The sequence below is a fragment of the Hylobates moloch genome, unplaced genomic scaffold (assembly GCF_009828535.3).
Source record: "Hylobates moloch isolate HMO894 unplaced genomic scaffold, HMol_V3 SCAFFOLD_21, whole genome shotgun sequence".
In the NCBI taxonomy this organism is placed as follows: domain Eukaryota; kingdom Metazoa; phylum Chordata; class Mammalia; order Primates; family Hylobatidae; genus Hylobates; species Hylobates moloch.
The window spans coordinates 47,676,296-47,695,749 of NW_026652296.1; the positions used below are offsets into that span (position 1 = coordinate 47,676,296).

Sequence of the window (19,454 nt, forward strand, 5' to 3'; positions counted from 1 at the left end):
ACTTGCTAACACATCCTAAGAGTACCCATGGGTTAGATGGCTCTAGTACAAGATTTAGAGGTAAAGCTCGGAACTCAGATTGGGTGGGTGAAGTTTTTTGTGTTCAGCTCCAAAAGCACACTTAAATTCTGTAGTAAAAACTGTCCGAAAGAAGAGCTTATTCGTTTCCCTCTCCTCTTTCCTTTCTTCTTTCCTTCCTTCCTCCCTCTCTCTTTCCCTCACTCCCTCCCTCTCTCTTTCCCTCACTCCCTCCCTCCCTTTTAACTAAGCAAGAATATTGAAGAGAGTGCTACTCAATTTCTGTAGAAAGGTAAAATATTGGGAGGCCAAGGAGGGCGGATCACCTGAGGTCAGGAGTTTGAGACCAGCCTGGCCAACATGGCAAATTACAAAAATTATCTGGGCATGGTGGTGCACGCTGATAGTCCCAGCTACTTGGGAGGCTGAAGGAAGAGGATCACTAGAACCTGGGAGGTGGAGGTTGCAGTGAGCTGAGATTGTGCTACTGCACTCCAGCCTGGACAACAGAGCGAAACTCTGTCTCAAAAAAGAGGAAGAGCAAAATAATGCTGCTCCTACATAATGCTGTTCTCTACAGCAGTTAATTACATCAGCCAACTTCTTGAAAAAACATCTTGAGTTATGTCTGCAAAATGAGCTTTATATAAATCAATATTAGATGTTGCCAGTAACCAAAAGATATGACTGGATAAAGGAGCCTGTCTAAATTTGGGTTCCTGTGAATACAAATCCCTAGACAGGAGTGTAGGTGCAGGGAGTTTTTTGGCAGGTGATTGCAGACAGCAAAGTGAGAGGCTATGAAGAGAAAGGCAGAAAGGAAGGAAAAGCCAATGTCAGGACACTTCATCCTTTGCTGCAAGACTCAGTATCCCAAGAACTCCGAGAAGTTTACAGTTTGCCTCTCAGAATTGGCCTGAAGGGCTTAAGGCTGGAGCATTTAAATCCCCTCTTTGGTTGGGGGTGAACACCTGCCTTGGTAGGCGCTCACTTCCATGTGCCCCCAGGTTATGCTTGGGCGTTGGAGCTGGCTCTGGGACAGAAAGCAGAAGGACAGGGAAGCTGATGGTGCAGGCTGGAGCTGCTTGCCAGGGCTGAGACTAGAGGTAGCCAAGTAGCTGCAATCTGGGCACGAGAATCATCTGCTAACAAAGTGTGAGCAGCCAGAATAAACTCAGATAAACGACAGACTAATTGGTGACTGGAACATGGGATTTCATTCAAAAGGAAGGAAGAGTGAATCGATGCTGTAAACTTCGTTGTTGTGTTATTTATTTTTTATTTCTTTTTGAGACGGAGTTTCGCTCTTGATGTCCAGGCTGGAGTGCAATGGCGTGATCTCGGCTCACTGCACCCTCCGCATCCCGGGTTCGAGTCATTCTCCTGCCTCAGTCTCCCAAGTAGCTGGGATTACAGGCACCCACCAACAGGCCCAGCTAATTTTTGTATTTTTAGCAGAGACGGGGTTTCACCAGGTTGGCCAGGCTGGTCTCGAACTCCTGACCTCAGGTGATCCACCCACATCAGCCTCCCAAAGTGCTGGGATTACAGGCGTGAGCCACCACACCCGCCCCACTGTTGTCTTATTTTAACAGATTTTAAAAATTTTCCATAATGGGCCGTGTGCAGTGGCTCATGCCTGTAATCCCAGCACTTGGGAGGCTGAGGCGGGAGGATCACCTGAGGTCAGGAGTTCGAGACCAGACTGGCTAACATGGCAAAACCCCATCTCTACTAAAAATATGAAAATTAGCCAGGTATGGCGGCACATGCCTGTAATCCCAGCTACTCAGGCAGCTGAGGCAGAATTGCTTGAACCCGGCAGATGAAGGTTGCAGTGAGCCGAGATCATGCCACTGCACTCCAACCTGGGAGACAGAGAGAGACTCTGTCTCAAAAAAAAAAAAAAATTCATAAAATGTTTTTCAAAAGTTAGTTTAGGGCTGGGTGTGGTGGCTCATGCCTGTAATTTCAGCAGTTTGGGAGGCCAAGGTGAGAGTATCACTGGAGCCCAGGAGTTTAAGACCAGCCTGGGCAATATAGTGAGACCCCCCCATCTCTAAAAATAAAATACATAAAAAAAATAAAAAGTTAGTTTAGTATACAAATTACATCCCTTCAATGTTATCCTCACACTTAAGAGAAACAGTGAAATAGAAGCTAAATACATTTTTTCCCCAAGTACTATCAGGTATACTCTTCTTCACCAAGATCATAAAGGATGGAGAAATGTTGTTAGTTCTAAACTATATAAAATAACAATGATTAATAATTCCAAACAAATAATATATTTTTAAGTTTGGTGAAACTTTGTTGAATTCACAGACATAGATAACATAGCATAGAGGCAGTTTCTCTTTTTTCTTTTTTTTGACACGGTCTTGCTCTGTCACTCGGGCTGGAATGCAGTGGTGTGGTCTTGGCTCATTGCAACCTTCACCTCCTGGGTTGAAGCGATTCTTCTGCCTCAGCCTCTCAAGTAGCTAGGACTACAGGTGCGTGCCACTATGCCCAGCTAAATTTTGTATTTTTAATAGAGGCAGGGTTAGCCTCTATTTTTAATAGAGGCATCCATGTTAGCCAGGATGGTCTCGATCTCCTGACCTCGTGATCCACCTGCCTTGGCTTCCCAAAGTGCTGGGATTACAGGCGTGAGCCACCATGCTCAGCCCAGGTTTTTTTTTTAAAGGATATATATGGAGTTGGAGAAACCCTTGCTGGTCCTCTTATTTTAGGTAAAGTTATACCCAAAGCATCCTGGACAATAAGCATTGTTGTTCTGCAGCCTGGCTTCCATGTTTCTCATCTTGGAAATAGTTTATTGATTTCCTTCTCCCATTTTATGCAGTTTTAGAGGGAGTATGAGTTCAAGGATCTTGTTTTCTCTTGGACAAGGTGCAAACACTGATTCAATTATGTGATAAAATTTTTTTAGCTTAGAATTTGAGCAGGAAGACAAAAGTACGAGAAACACATAAAGTTGATTTATCTTGTGGCTGTACCTCGAAAACATGTCCATTAGTACTTGCTAGCTAGAACTTCTTTAGTTCCTATCTTTTCTGAGAGTCTTCTTTTTGATTTTGTGAGCTACTCCCATCCTTTTAATAAATTCAGTTTTTTTCTTGCTTTAGTAACCAAAGGGGATGTTGGGGGCATGCCACCATTGAACCCTTATTGAGTGTGGAAATTTGTCTCCAAGAATGCCACCATCAATTCCTTCCCTCCCTACAGGCATATGCTACTCTGCCCATCAAAAGGTGGTCTTGGCTGGGTGTGGTGGCTCACGCCTGTAATCCCAGAACTTTGGGAGGCCAAGGCAGGAGGATCATTTGAGGTCAGGAGTTCAAGACCAGCCTGGCCAAAATGGTGAAACCCCATCTCTACTAAAATACAAAAATTAGCTGGGTGTGGTGGTGTGCTCCTGTAATCTCAGCTACTCGGGAGGCTGAGGCAGGAGAATCACTTGAACCGAGGAGGTGGGGGTTGCAGTGAGCCAAGATCGCACTGCACTCCAGCCTGGGCAACAGGGCGAGACTCCATCTCAAAATAATAATAATAATAATGATAATAATAATAATAAGAGACATCTATGACAAACCCATAGCCAACATCATACTGAATGGATAAAAGCTAGAAGCATTCCCCTTGAGAACCAGAACAAGACAAAGATGCCCACTCTCACCACTCCTATTCAACATAGTATTATACTAGAAGTCCTAGCCAGAACAACCAGGCAAGAGAAAGAAATAAAGGACATCTAAATAGAAAGAGAGGAAGTCACACTATCTCTCTTTACGGATGATATGATTCTGTACCTAGAAAACCACATAGTCTTGACCCAAGAGCTTCTATATATGATATGAAAAAACACTTCAGCAAAGTTTTTTTTGTTGTTGTTTTATTGTCTTTTTTTTTTTTTTAGAGAGAGTTTTGCTCTTGTTGTCCAGGCTGGAGTGCAATGGCGCGATCTTGGCTCAGTGCAACCTCCACCTCGCTGGTTCAAGCAATTCTCCTGCCTCAGCCTTCCAAGTAGCTGAGATTACAGGCATGCGCCACCACACCTGACTAATTTTGTATTTTTTTTTTTAGTAGAGATGGGGCTTCACCATTTTAGTCAGGCTGGTCTTGAACTCCTGACCTCAGGTGATCCACCCGCCTTGGCCTCCCAAAGTGCTGGGATTACAGGTGTGAACCATGGCCAGCAAAGTTTAAGGATATAAAATCAACATACAAAAATTAGTAGCATTTCTACATACCAATAATGTCCAAGCTGAGAGCCAAATGCAGAGTGCAATCCCATTTACAATAGCCACAAAAGAATGAAATACCTAGGAATACACTTAACCAGGGAGGTGAAAGATCTCTACAATGAGGATTACAAAACACAGCTGAAAGAAATCAGAGCTAACACAAACAAAACATTCCATGCTTATGGATAGGCAGGATCAATATTGTTAAAACGGCCATAGTGCCCAAGGCAATTTATAGATTTAATGCTGATGCTACTCCTATCAAACTACCATTACATTTTTCATGGAATTAGAAAAAAACTACTCTAAAATTCATATGAGACTCCAAAATAACCCAAATAGTGAAAGCAATCCTAAGCAAAAAGAACAAAGCTGAAGGCATGACACTACCTGACTTGAAAGTATACTACAAGCCTACAGTAATCAAAACAGTATGGTACTGGTACAAAACAGACACACAGACCAATGAAACAGAATAGAGAGTCCAGAAATAATGCCTCACACCTGCAACTATCTGAACTTCAACAAAGCTGGCAAAAACAAGCAATGAAGAAATGACTCCCTAGTCGATAAATGGTGCTGGGATAACTGTTTAGCCATATGCAGAAGATTGAAACTGGACCACTTCCTTTTACCATATACAAAAATCAACTCAAGATGGATTAAAGACTTAAATGTAAAACCCAAAACTATAAAAACCCTAGAGAAAAACCTAGAAAATATGATTTTGGACATAGGCTTTAGCAAAGATTTTATGATGAAGACTTCGAAAGCAATTGCAATGAAAACGAGAATAGATAAGTGGGACCTAATTAAGCTAAAGAGCCTCTGCACAGCAAAATAAACTATCAACAGAGTAAACTGACAACCTACAGAATGGGAGAAAATATTTGCAAACTATGCATCTGACATAGGTCTAATCCAGAATCTGTAAGGAAATTAAACAAATTAACAAGCCAAAACAAAAAAATTCCATTAAAAAATGGGTAAAGAACATGAGCAAACACTTCTCAAAAGAAGACAAATGTATCCAACAAGCTTATGAAAAAATGCTCAACATCATTAATCATTAGAGGAATGCAAATCAAAACCGCAATGAGATATCACATCATACCAGTCAGAATGTCTGTTACTAAAACATCAAAAGACAATCGATGCTGACGAAGTTGTGGGGAAAAGGGAATGCCTATACCCTGCTGGTGGGAATGTAAATTAGTTCAGCCACTGTGGAAGGCAGTCTGGAGATTTCTCAAAGAACTTAAAACAGAACTACCATTTAACCCAGCAATCCCATTACTGGTATATGCCTAAAGGAATATAAATTGTTCTACCATAAAGACACACATGCATATGTTCATTGCAGCACTATTCACAATGGCAAAGACATGCAGTCAACCTAGATGCCCATCAACGATGGACTGGATAAAGAAAATGTGGTACTTATACGCTATGGAATACCAAGCAGCCATAAAAGAGAATGAGATCATGTCTTTTATAGCAACATGGATGAAGCTGGAGGCCATTATCCTAAGCAAACTAACGCAGGAGAAAACCAAATATCACAGTTTCTCATTTGTAAGTGGGAGCTAATCATTGAGTACACATGGACACAATGCAGGCAACAATAGACACCTGGACCTACTTGACGATACATAGTGGAAGGTGAGGATCAAAAAACTACCTATCAGGTACTATGCTTATTACTTGAGTGACAAAATAATCTGTACACCAAACTCCTGCAGCACACAATTTACCCATGTAACAAACCTGTACATGTACCCCTGAACCTAAAATTTGGAAAGAAAACACAATATAATGGATAAATTATCTCAGTGAAATACCACATGGCAAGGAGAATAAACATCCAACGTGGACTAATCTCAACGTGTGACATTAATACACATAAAAGAATTTTCATACTGTAAAATTCCATTCAGATAATGTTTAAATATAGAGAAAATGGATGCGTGATGTTAGATGTCAGGATTACCCTGGGGCGAGGTCATGATTTTTTTCACTTGATCTGAGGAGTGGTTACACACTGTGTTTACTATATGAAGAATCATCAAGCTGTACTTTTCTGTATTTATGTTTAACATCAATAAAACGGTTTTTTTTTTTCTTTTTAAATCTCTGTTCTAGCTGGGTGCAATTGCTCACACCTGTAGTCCCAGCTACTTGGGAGACTTAGGCAGGAGGATGGCTTGATCCCAGGAGTTTGAGGCTGCAGTGAGCCATGGTAGCATCGCTACACTCCAGCCTGAGTGCTACAACAAGACACTGTCTCAAAAAAAAAAAAATAAATAAATAAAGATAGCCCCATCTTTATGGAACTGACTTTACAAGAGAGATGATTAATAAACTAAAAGAATGGGGAAAATTTTAGAGGATTAGTTGGGGTGTGTGCTACTGATAGAGATAAAACAGGAAGAACAGGCAGGGGAGTGTGATTGCAATTTAAAACAAGGTGGTTAGGAAAAAGTGATTGAGAAGCTGACACTGGTTCTGGTTCAGCAAATTGTATTTAATGTTTATAACAAGCTTATGAGAATGGGGGGACACTCTTTACATGTTACAATAAAAAAGCTAAGAGGTTGCAGAGAAAGGTGTTAAATCACAAACTGGTCAGACAGTTTGTTGTGCAGGAAGAACATTTATATTGCCCTATGAATGGGGAATGATAACATGGCCAGATAATTGACAGACAACAAGGATGAAACCAGACATGGCAGGTAGGCCACCTTTCATCTTACCAGTCTTTGTCAGGGCTCCGAAGACAATGTGTTGTCATCAGGGCTTGACATGGGAGTCAAGTAATCTCTGGATTATTTGTCTTGCTCAAAATTTTATAAATTAAAGAAGAAAAAAGGAATTTGTTGGAAGGATAGGGAGTACCTAAGACAATTGAAAGAAAAACTAAGGAAGCAGGTTTTGGAAAAATACAAGCTCTGGAGCAGTAACAGGGAACTCTGTAACCTTGGTTGAATAACAACTGCTTTTACTCTTTGCATTATTGCTGTCAATTTTCAAATTCCAGGCAAGAAGCAGCTTTAGCTTAGCATGGGTCAATTGATCATCCCATGGAGCATCCTGATGGACAGTCCCACTTACACTGGGTACAAGTGGTGAAGGGCAGTCACTGGAAGTGAAGTGGGGTGCTGTTAGAAGAAATAAGAAGGAATTCATGCTGGGCAGGTGAAACAACTGCTGTCTACCATAGGACTGCTTGAAGGGTTGTTGCAGTCCGTCTATAATTGAAACTTTCTTTTTTCCACGTGGTAGGCAAAATTCTAAGATGGCCTGCAAGATTTCTACCCCTGGTGCACAGACCCTGTATGATCCTCTCCCCTGGAGTGTGAATGGAAGCTGAGAATATGATGGCCATCCCTCCTGAAACTTGACGACTAATCACTGACTCTGTGTTCATCAAAGGAGAGATTATCCTGGGGGACCTGACCTAATCAGTTGAGTCCTTTCAAGGTGGAAAAGTCAGAGAGGACTGCTCCTTCTGACCTTGAAGAAGACAAAAGCGGCCAGCTCTACAGCTGCAAGGATTTGAATTCTGCCAATCACCTGAATGAGGTTGGAGAATCGCTCTGTGCATCTGATGAGATGGCAACTCTGACTGACACTTTGATTTCAGCCTTTGAGATCTGAGCAGAGACCTGGACACCTGATCCACAGAAACAGAAATATTACATTTGTGTTGTCTTAAGCAGGTGAATTGGTGTTAACTTGTCGCACAACAATTGAAAACTATCACTATTGTTATGCTACATTTCTGACACACGTGTTAAAGCAACAGTGTTTTCCAGGAATACAAAACAAAGGGAGACCCCCAGCGAACTAGGACAAAGGGGGCTTACTTAGAGTACAAAGATCAAGATGCAGCAGACATGATTATTTGAGATAAAGGAAGTAATTCCTCAGCTTGCTGCTCTTCCGGGTTTGGGAGAGGTGGGAACAGGAAGAGGGAGGCAACCAGATTTTTTCTGAAGGAGATTTACTAGTATAGACTTTCCTTTCATATTTAACAGGTTGGGTGAATCAAATAGATATTACAACTGTTCATTATTAATATTTCAAAGGATCTCATTTTTACTGTACCCAATGCAGGTTAAAAATGTTAAAACTTGGGTCTGGGCCGGGTGTGGTGGCTCATGCCTGTAATCCCAGCACTTTGGGAGGCCGAGATGGGTGGATTACCTAAGGTCAGGAGCTCGAGACCAGCCTGGCCAGCATGACAAAACCCCATCTTTACTAAAAAGACAAAAATTAGCCGGGCGTAGTCACGGGCACCTGTAATCCCAGCCACTGGGGAGGCTGAGGCAGGAGAATCACTTGAACCGGGGAGGCAGAGGTTGCAGTGAGCTGAGATTGCACCACTGCATTCTAGCCTGGGCAGCAGAGTGAGACTGTCTCAATAATAATAATAAAAAAAGGGTCCGAAGAATTTTGTTGCTTTTACTTGAGCAGTATTCACCTACCAGAGGATGGCCTGTGTGGCATCTGGGTGTGATACCCAAGACAAAAGTGTACAGAGCAGCACTGGGAGATGATTATTATAATGTAGTTAAATTCCGGGAAGAATGTTGCCTAAGAAATGGAAGGGAGCATGTCTATGTCTTTTTAAAACTTTAACATCTTTCTTTTATTCCTGCTGGTTCCATTTAATATTGCTGTGTAAAAATCCACTTTAAAGGTGCAAAAGAACAACTATTTTATTATGCTGATGGATTCTGCAGGTGAGGAATTCAGAAAGGGCACAATGGGGATGGTTTGTGTCTGCTCCCTAATGCCTGGGCCAAACTTTCTGGCACTATATAACAAGGGCCCCATTTTCTCCAGCTTCCAATAACATCTTCCTTAGCTCCCTTTAAGCCCTCATTGGCAGCTTCCTCAAGTCCTTTTAGACTCTTGTTAATACTTTGGTTCCCTTCCTGCTCTTGCTGCATTACCTAGTTCCAAAGCCAATGCCACACGTTTTACTTTTATGATGTTATTATGTTATGTTTTGTTATAATATCCATCCTACTTCTAGGTAACAAAATTGGTTTCAGTTACTATTGCTATGTAATAAACTGTTATTCTTGCTATGTAATAAACTTCTTCCCCTTGCCCCTCCCTGAGAAGCCAGTGGTAGAAGAGAAAGAAAAAAAGCCCCAAGTTACATAATAAAACCACGTAGGTTATATTTATGATAATGGTATCAGTGGTTCTCGAACTTTGTGGTTTCAGCATACCTTTATACTCCTCAAAATAGTAGAGAACACTCCAAAGCTTTTGTTTCTGTGGGTTACATCTATTAATGTTTACTATATTAAAAATTGAATACAAAGCTGAAATGTGGCTGGGTGCAGTGGCTCACGCCAGTAATCCCAGAACTTTGAGAGGCCAAGGCAGTCGGATCACCTGAGGTCAGGAGTTCCAGACCAGCATGGCCAACATGGTGAAAACCCGTCTCTACTAAAAATACAAAAAAATTAGTCGGGTGTGTAGCGGGCCCCTGTAATCCCAGCTACTCAGGAGTCTGAGGCAGGAGAATTGCTTGAGCCTGGGAGGCAGAGGTTGCAGCGAGCCGAGATCGTGCCATTGCACTCCAGCCTGGTTGACAGAGTGAAACTCCATCTCCAAAAAAAAAAAAAAAAAAAAAACTGAAATGTTAAAAAGTTATTTAAAATAACAATAATAAAGCATTATGTGTTAATATAATTAACACATTTTAATGAAGAATAAATATTTTCCGAAAACAAAAAAATGTGGTAAGAAAAGTGTTATCTTTTGCATTAGTGTAAATTCCTCTATATCTGGCTTAAAGAAGCCAGTTAGATTCTCATTTCTGCCTTTACATTCAGTTCGACGTGATGTTTTGGTTGAGGTATAAGGGAAATCCATCAGTCATGGGTCATCAAAACCCATGACTGGGTTTTGGTATTACATCCTAGCCGATAAAAGACCGCCTACACTCTCCTTCCCTCTGGGCAAGGCTCGTGCCCCAACTCCTACAAGCAATGCAGACAGAACCTTTGTTTTCCCTACCGTATAAGAGTGCTGCAAGGATTGAAAGAAAGTAAGCTCTTAAGCGACACCTACATAAATGATGGTCAGTTTAATTTCATTTCTTATCACAGTATTAATCAATCAACCACTCAGATACAATCACATCCTGCGGGCTTATTCAGGGGCGGGGTGGGCAGAGATAGGCAATAGCGCATGCGCAGCTCAGAACGAAGCCCCAGGTGGAGTTAGCGCTGCACCTCTGAGGCCAGGTGAGCCGCTCCGAAGCGGAGGGAGGAGTCAGAGCCGCTTGTGTGAGGCTGCTTCCGGCCACGTGGTACCCCGAATGACCAATGGGGAGACTTGGTGTCACCCCCGCTTCCTCACCCTGGCAACGGGCGGGTGACTACTTCCGGTGCAGTGAAGGCTCGGGGCTGAAGCGGGTGAGTGTCCCTCTTTCCCACGCTGTCCGCGCCGCTGCCGCCTCCGCGCTGCTGCCTCTGCGTGTGGGCCCCGTACGCTAGCTGGGACGTCCTCTCCGGGTCCGAGAGGGGGCGGCGCGCAGGACACCCCTTGTCCCGGGCAGGGCTAGAGGAGGGGGCCAGGATGTCCGTAGTTCCCTAGTCTTGGTCGCTCTAGGCGGCCCCGTCGTCCCCCTTCCCATCCTCATCTCCGGGTTGGCGTCCTCGTGGCCACCGGGGAAGGACTGTCTGTATGTGGGGAGTTCTCGCAGTTCTTCACCCACTTTGCAGTCTCAGGCTGGAGATGTCTCAGAGTCCGAGGTTCGCAGAGAGCCGGGAATGTGCGCCTTGTCCTCGGTGGCGGGTTGGGGGTAAGGCAGCCCCTTACTTAGTAATAGAGGCCTGATGAGAGTCCTGCGGGTCGTTAGCATTTACTACTTAGGAGGAGGAGGAGGAGGAAGAGGAGGAGGAGGAGGAAAGGACCGAGAAGATGGAGCAGTTGGAGAGGAGAGGGGAAAAGCAGGAGCCGGAGGTGTCCTGGAAATCGAGGGTATCATGTTTCCGGAAGGAGAGAGTTCAACTTTCCTGGCTTCTGTAGGGGAGGGGAAGGAAAGGTGTTTTAGGGGCCATTAGATTGCTGAATTATTATTATTCTTTATTAGCGAAGGAATTTTTACTTATATTCTTAGGAGTTTAATAATTTATCTTTTTTGTTGTAAATAAAACTTTTCCCTACCACTTACAAAAAGCAGTGCTTACCAAGGAACATCTGGAAAATGCAGAAATAGTTTTGAAGAGATCACCTATAGTTCTGCCAACCCAGCATTTTGATCCTTTTTCTAACATTTTATTCATATTAACCTATTTGTGATCATAATGTATGCGTGTAAAATACGGTTATAACTAAGAGGCATAGTTACATACATTGTATTCATTGCACGGATAGATTGTCTTTTTTCCTCTTGAGAAAGTCTTATTAAAGTATTCATACACCATAAAATTTATTCTTTTAAATTGTAAATTTCAGTGCTTTTTCTCATATCGCAAAGTTGTACACCCATCACCACTATCTGCTTTCAGAACATTTTCATCACCCCCAAAAGAAATCCTATACCCATGACAGTCACTCCCCATTAGATTCTCCGCGTTCTCTCCCAGGCCTTGTAACCACTAATCTGCTTTCTGTGTCTATGGATTTTCCTATACTGGCATTTCATGTAAATGGAATCATAGAATATATGGCCTAACTTGTCTGGTGTCTTTCAGTTAGTATGTTTTCAAGGTTCGTCAATGTCTGTGTATCAGTATTTCATTCTGTTTTATGGGTGGGTAATGTTCCATTGTGTGAATATACTACATTTTGCTTAACCATCATCAGTCGATGGACATTTAGGTTGTTTCTACTTTTTGGCTATTTTGAATAATTCTGCTGTAAACATCTGTGTACAAGTTTTTGTATGGACATATGCTTTCAGTTCTCTTGGGTATATACCTAGAAGTGGAATTGGTGGGCATATGGTAACTCTATGTTTAACTTTTTGAGTAAGTGCCAAATGTTTTCCAAACTGCACCATTTGACATTCCCACCAGCAGGTTATAAGGGTTCTGATTTCTTCATATCCTTGGGAGCACTTATCTTTCTTTTTGGTTATAGCAGTCTTAGTACTTATAAAGTGGTAGCTCATTGTAGTGTTGATTTGCATTTCCCTGATGGCTAATAATGTTGAGCATCTTTTAATGTGCTTATTGACCCTTTGTATATCTTTGAAGAAATGTCCATTTAATTCCTTTGCCCATTTTTAAATTGAATTGTCTTATGTTAAAGTTGTATGAGTTCTTTCTATATTCTAAATGTAAGTCCCTTTCCAAATACATGATTTGCAATATTTTCTTGCATTTTCTCCCATTTTATGGGTTGCCCTTTTACTTTCTTGAATGGTGTCCTTTGAGGAACAGAAGTTTAAAATTTTTGCTTGATGGCTCACATCTGTAATCCTGGCACTTTGAGAGGCCAAGGCAGGTGAATCACTTGAGGTCAGGAGTTTGAGACCTGCCTGGCCAACATGGTGAAACACCTGTCTCTACTAAAAATACAAAAATTAGCTGGGCGTGGTGGCAGGTGCCTTTAATCCCAGCTACTTAGGAGGCTGAGGCATGAGAATTGCTTGAACCTGGGAGGCAGAGGTTGCAGTGAACTGAGATCAGGCTGCTGCACTCTAGCCTGGGCAACAGAGTGAGACTCTGTCTCCAAAAAAAAAAAAAAGTTTAAAATTTTAGTGCAATCTGATTTATCTGTTTTTTTTTTTCTTTGCTTGCTTGTGCTTCTATGTCATATCCAAGAAACCATTGCCAGACCCAAGGTCATAAATATTTACCCCTGTGTTTCTTTCTAAGAGTTTTATAGTTTTAGCTCTTACATTTAGGTCTTTGATCTACTTAGAATTTTTTTTCAAAGACTTGTCAAGTGCAATAGGGAGGATATTTAGAGTTAATTTTTCTGTATGATGTGAGGTAGGAGTTCAGTTTCATTCTATTGCATGTGGATATCCAGTTCTAGCATCATTTGGTGAAAGGACTGTTCTTTCCTCCACTGAATGGTGGAAACCATTTCAATACCCTTGTTGAAAATCAGTTGATCATAAAAGTGTAGGTTATTGTTTTCTTAACCGTTTTTCTGTATTGGACATTTAGGTTGTTCCCAGATTTTTGTTATTCTAAATTATCCTGTGTTAAACATGGTATAAAAGGCATAAAACCTTTTCTCTATTTAGTTATTTTGGTAGAAAGTTTTCTCAGAAGTGGAATTACTGGTTCAAAGATTAATTTAAGTATGTCCTGGAGTTCATTTAATGAGGCATTAAACCTTCAATATCATGATGTTAAAAGCAACAACACAAGGCCAGTTGTGGTGGCTCACGCCTGTAATCCCAGCACTTTGGGAGGCCCAGGCAGGTGGATCATTTGAGGTCAGGAGTTCAAGACCAGCCTAACCAACATAGTGAAACCCCGTCTCTACTAAAAATACAAAAAAAAAAAAAAAAAAAAAAATTAGCCCGCCATGGTGGCGTGCGCCTGTACTTCCAGCTACTCGGGAGGCTGAGACACAAGAATCGCTTGAACCTGGGAGGCAGAGATTGCAGTGAGTTGAGATCATGCCACTGCACTCCAGCCTGGGTGACAGAGTGAGACTCTGTCTCCAAAAAAAACGGAAAGGACAGACAAAAGAAAGGCAGCAACACAGTTATTTATTCATGAGTTGTAATAGCTTAAGGGCTGGATTTCTGTCAAAGCCCTTTGCTGTAAGATGGATGAATTCCATGACTTACTTCCTTTTTCAACTGCTTCTTAAAGAATAAGCAAACCCACGGTGAAAAACTTTAACACCACAGCAACAGGATATGTGGTAGTTTTCAAAGTGGTGTAAAGAAAAAAAAAAAACAATGTCATCACATACAGTAGGAAAATAAAACAATCTTTTAGAGAGATGAGGCAAGATTTATACCTTAAATTAGTGCCATGAAAGTCCCTGCAGAAAAAACGTTATAGTCTGCGTTTCTCTCCTGGCCTTGATAATCAAATTAATGTAAACTCATCTTGATCTCAGAGATGGCCAACTTAAATCGTCTCTTTTTGGTAAATAGTACCAAGTAAAAAAAAAAAAAATTCAAATATAAGAGGCTATTAGGAGAAGATTAAGATTCCCTGTCATCCTTGCCCCTCAGTTGGCTAGTTCTCCTTAGAGGCATCTGTGGTAATTTGTGTCTGTATAGACTTGTTTCTACATAGAGTATCTCTGGAAAGATAGTATTATACACAAAATTATACATTTTGAGGCTCTTGATACAAATTCTTTTTCAAAATGGTTATAGCAGTTTATGGTTCCAGTACAGTGCTAGTAAGGAAAATTTCATTTTTGTTTGTAGTTTTTTGAATATTCTTTCTTTAATATTGGATACCTAGTTTAAATGTCCTCTTTCATGTATTTCCTTATCATGTCTTTTGGCCTGGTATTTGTTTGGATTGGAGTTAACCTTTATGAGCTTGCTTTTGGCAGCCTTTTTTAGATGGTTGTTTTATAATAACCTGTATTTGGTGAGAAAAGTTAACATGTCTTTTGTAACATGCCAAGAGAGGTATATGAGCCGAACAAGAGCTGAGCAAAAGAAAGTTAAATGCTATAGGGAGAGATCTGTGGGATTTGGAAAGTTGAGAGCAACCCAAAATGACTTTAAGGTGAGATAGAAGGGGGTAGTGAGAAAAAGGAGTAATATGGAAAGAAGTAGATTTTGGGGAAAGATGAGCGTGTTTTGGTTAGGCCAAGAGTGAGGTGGACCTAGATTGAGCCATCCATAAAACTTGTGGCTGTAGTTAAGACAGAAGATAAAGTTAGGAATCATCTGATTTGCTAAGAGGATAGTTTTGAAAGGTTGGCAGTAGATGAAGTTGCTGAAGGTTGGCCGGGAGTGGTGGCTCACTCCTGTAATCTCAGCACTCTGGGATGCTGAGGTGGGTGGATCACCTGAGGTCAGGAGTTCGAGACCAGCTTGGCCAACATAGTGAATTCCTGTCTCTACTAAAAATACAAAAATTAGGCAGGCGTGGGGGTGCGTGCCTTTAGTCCTGGCCACTCAGGAGGCTGAGGCAGGAGAATTGCTTGAACCTGGGAGGCAGAGGTTGCAGTGAGTTGAGGTTGCGCCACTGCACTCCATCCTGGGCAACAGAGTGAGACTGTGTCTCAAAAAAAAAAAAAAGAAATTGCTGAAGGAAACATTTGCAATTGGGGTCAGAGGTGGGTTATGAAGAACTAGGATAGTAGATTTGTGTGTTGCCAAGGAAAGCAGGTGATCAAGAAAATCAAAGGTTGTAAGCAGAAGATTAAGAAAAGGCCATTGGGTTAAGTAACTTGGGAAAGATACAGTTTATGGGAAGCAAGACTTTTTTTCTTTTTTTTTGAACAGCTTAGTAAGATCAGTTTACCCATTTAAAATGTACCCAATGTATCAATTTACCCATTCAAAGTGTACAATTCAGTGGTATTTAGTGTATTAACAGAGTTGTGCAACCATTACCAAATTCAATTTTAGAACTTATTTTTTTTTCCTTTTTTGAGATGGAGTTTCGCTCTTGTTGCCCAGGCTGGAGTGCAATGGCGCGGTCTCTGCTCACTGCAACCTCAGCCTCCTGGGTTCAAGTGATTCTCCTGCCTCAGCCTTCTGAGTAGCTGGGATTACAGGCATGCGCCACCACACCCAGCTATTTTTGTATTTTTAGTAGAGATGGGGTTTCTTCTTGTTGGTCAGGCTGGTCTCGAACTCCCGACCTCAGGTGATTGGCCTGCCTCGGCCTCCCAAAGTGCTGGGATTACATGTGTAAGCCACTGTGCCCAGGCTTTTTTTTTTTTTTTTTTTTTTTTTTTTTTTTTTTTTTGTGGATGGAGTTTCCCTCTTTTGCCCAGGCTGAGGTGCAGTGGCGCAATCTTGACTCACTGCAACCTTTGCCTTCCAGGTTCAAGCGATTCTCCTGTCTCAACCTCCTGAGTAGCTGGGATTACAGGCGCTCGCCACCGCACCCAGCTAATTTTTGTATTTTTAGTAGAGACGGGATTTCGCCATGTTGGCCAGGCTTGTCTCAAACTCCTGACCTCAGGTGATCCACCCGCCTTGACCTCCCAAAGTGCTAGGATTACAGGCGTGACACACCACATCTGGTCCTAGAACATTTTTATCAGCACAAAAAGAAAGTGCTCCCATTAGCAGTCCCTCTCCATCACCCTACCTTCCATCCCTCCAGCTCTAAGCAATCACAGATCTACCGTCTGTCTCTTTAGATTTGCTTATTCTGGACATTTCATATAAATGGAATCATACAATATGTGGCCATTTGTGTCTGTTTTTTTCATTGTTTCAGTATTCTTTAATGACATAGTATGTGTCAGCACTGCATTCCTTTTTATGGTTGAATAATGTTCCATTGTGTGACTATACCACATTTTGTTTATCCATCATCAGTTGATGGACCTTTGGGTTGTTTTTGGGTGCTGTGAATAATATTGCTATGAATATCCATGTATAAGTTTTTGTGTAGCATATGTTTTTAGTTCTCTTGGGTATGTACCTAGGGATGGAATTCTTGGGTCATAGCATAACTCTAACTTTTTGAGCAACAGTTGCAGAGGATAGACAAGTTGCCAATGTTATTTAGAAATAATCATGATGAATTTTAATATCATTACTACGAGGAAATTGCAAAATGTCTGTGTTCAAACATTTTATTCAGAAATAAAGCCATTATTAAAATGATCGATAGAAGTTTTTTTTTTTTTTTTTGGTCTAAACCTGTTATGTGCCTATGTTTCTCCTTTCATTGGAAATCTTTTGTGTTGAGTGTTACCTCAAAGGTTAGCTGAAGTATTAGACATTTTTCTTGTGGATCTATGTATTGATTTAAGTACACTTAACCAGTTTCACATAATGATTTGTAACAATGATTACAAATATGATAAAAAAAATCACAGATATTTGATGATAAACTACATTCATGATTTATTTTTCATTTTTCTCCCTCATCTTTTTTTTTTTTTTTTTTTTTTTGAGACGGAGTCTCGCTCTGCCACCCAGGCTGGAGTGCAGTGGCGCGATCTCGGCTCACTGCAAGCTCCGCCTCCCGGGTTCACGCCATTCTCCTGCCTCAGCCTCCGGAGTAGCTGGGACTACAGGCGCCCACCACCGCGCCCAGCTAATTTTTTGTATTTTTAGTAGAGACGGGGTTTCACCGTGGTCTCGATCTCCTGACCTCGTGATCCACCCGCCTTGGCCTCCCAAAGTGCTGGGATTACAGGCGTGAGCCACCACGCCAGGCCTTTTCTCCCTCATCTTAACTGTAAAGATCAAATACTATGATTTCCCTCCTCTCCAATTTGGATTCCCTGTAGCTTATGCATCCCAGAAGTTCAGTACTCAGAGAAACATCCTTGCCCTATTTTGGTTCTTTGGCTTAGCTCATTACCTAGTGTTCCTGTAAATGAATAAATTAATTAAAAATTTTTTTGTAAATCTTTCAGATGGTTCAAATTTGAAAGGTTCAAGGGAGTGAACAGTGAAATTTCTGTCCCATCTTTTGTTATTAGTTATCCAAATCTCCTTTGGTAATCAGTATTGTATGACTTTTTTGTTTATCCATCCAGATTTATACTTTGCATATGGTACTGCAAATACTTCTGTACCATACCTTAAAAAATTAGTTATTTCCATTCCTTTTTTACTTAGCAAATATGTTTGAGATTGTTACATATTTGTTTATCAAGTTTTCTCATTGTTTCCAATGGCTGCTTTTATTTTTAACCACTTCCATCAAGACGTTTTTGGGTCTATATCTTAATTTTGATTGATGTTGCCAAATTGCTGTTGTTGAGTCGTACCAATTTATACTGCCACTAGCAACTTAGCTCTAGTTTTTCTGTACTCTCAAAATATGTTATTTTTTGATATTTGCTAATCTAAGTTAAAAAATGGTATTTAAGTGTAGTTTTATTTTGCATCTTTCTTTTGAGTGAGATTTATAATTTTTTGTCTGGTTAAGCTATTATGTAATTTTTCTGCAAACTGAGATTTGTCTATTTGTCCTTTTTTTGTTTTTGTCTTTTATTGGCACTCTTTATTTGATGTCAGACCTTTAATGAGTTCTGAGTTAAACAAAAACTGATGTTGGAGTAGAAGTTGCTTCATTTCTAACTGAGTATTTCAGTAACCATTGGGAGTTGGAGGATAGATTCGTATATTGATAGTTAATTTAGTTGAGTTCCTTTCCCAGTCCAGTGGAACTTTAGGGCCAGGATTTTTGGAGGGGTTTGTTGAGATTATATGGTTTGCTAAATAACTATATTTCAGATAGTCTCTGAGGGAGAGTAGATTGCTCAAGAAATGGAGTATTAATCACCTTCCACATTTTCTTTTTAGACAACGTTGAGAAGCAATGCTTTGAAATCTCTCATATATATTAAGATGCCTGTTACATCAAACCATATAAAATGTTGATGTTGTAATTATGTTTGTATTTTCTTTTCTTTTCTTTTTTCTTTTTTTTTTTTGAGACGGAGTCTTGCTCTGTAGCCCAGGTCAGAGTGCAGTGGCGTGATCTCTGCTCACTGCAACCTCTGCCTCCCGGGTCCCAGCTCAAGCAATTCTCCTGCCTTAGCCTCCCGACTAGCTGGGATTACAGGAACGTGCCACCATGCCCAGCTAATTTTTGTATTTTTAGTGGAGGCAGGGTTTTACCATGTTGGCCAGGCTGGTCTTGAACTCCTGACCTTTTGATGCGCCTGCCTCGGCCTCCCAAAGTGCTGGGATTACAGGCGTGAGCCACTGTGCCTGACCAAAAAATAGGGAAATCTATACTTTTTTTTTTTTTTTTTTTTGAGATGAAGTCTTGCCCCATCCCTCAGGCTGGAGTGCAGTGGCATGATCGCAGCTCAAGGCAACCTCCACCTCCTGGGTTCAAGGAATTCTCTGCCTCAGCCTCCTGAGTAGCTGGGATTACAGGCATCCGCCACCATGCCTGGCTAATTAATAGAGACAGGGTTTCACCATGTTGGCCAGGCTGGTCTTGAACTCCTGACCTTGTGATCCACCCGCCTTGGCCTCCCAAAGTGCTGGATTACAGGCGCGAGCCACCGCGCCTGGCCAGTATTTTCTTACAAAATATAAATATTATAATTTCTTATTTATGAAAA

At 41.3% G+C, this 19,454-nt stretch overlaps 1 protein-coding gene across 5 annotated transcripts in view; it reads left to right on the forward strand.

Moving 5' to 3' along the window:
- Positions 1 to 10,669: 10,669 nt before the first annotated feature.
- Positions 10,670 to 19,454, forward strand: part of TASP1 (taspase 1) — a 262,432-nt gene continuing 253,647 nt past the window's right edge. For 4 of the 5 annotated variants that reach the window (XR_009211478.1, XR_009211479.1, XR_004245959.2 and 1 more), the window contains exon 1: positions 10,686 to 10,708. The gene's annotated coding sequence lies outside the window, so the exon portion shown is untranslated. Of the gene's footprint in view, positions 10,709 to 19,454 lie in introns of all 5 variants that reach the window. The other variant, XM_032142309.2, reaches the window with a different exon arrangement.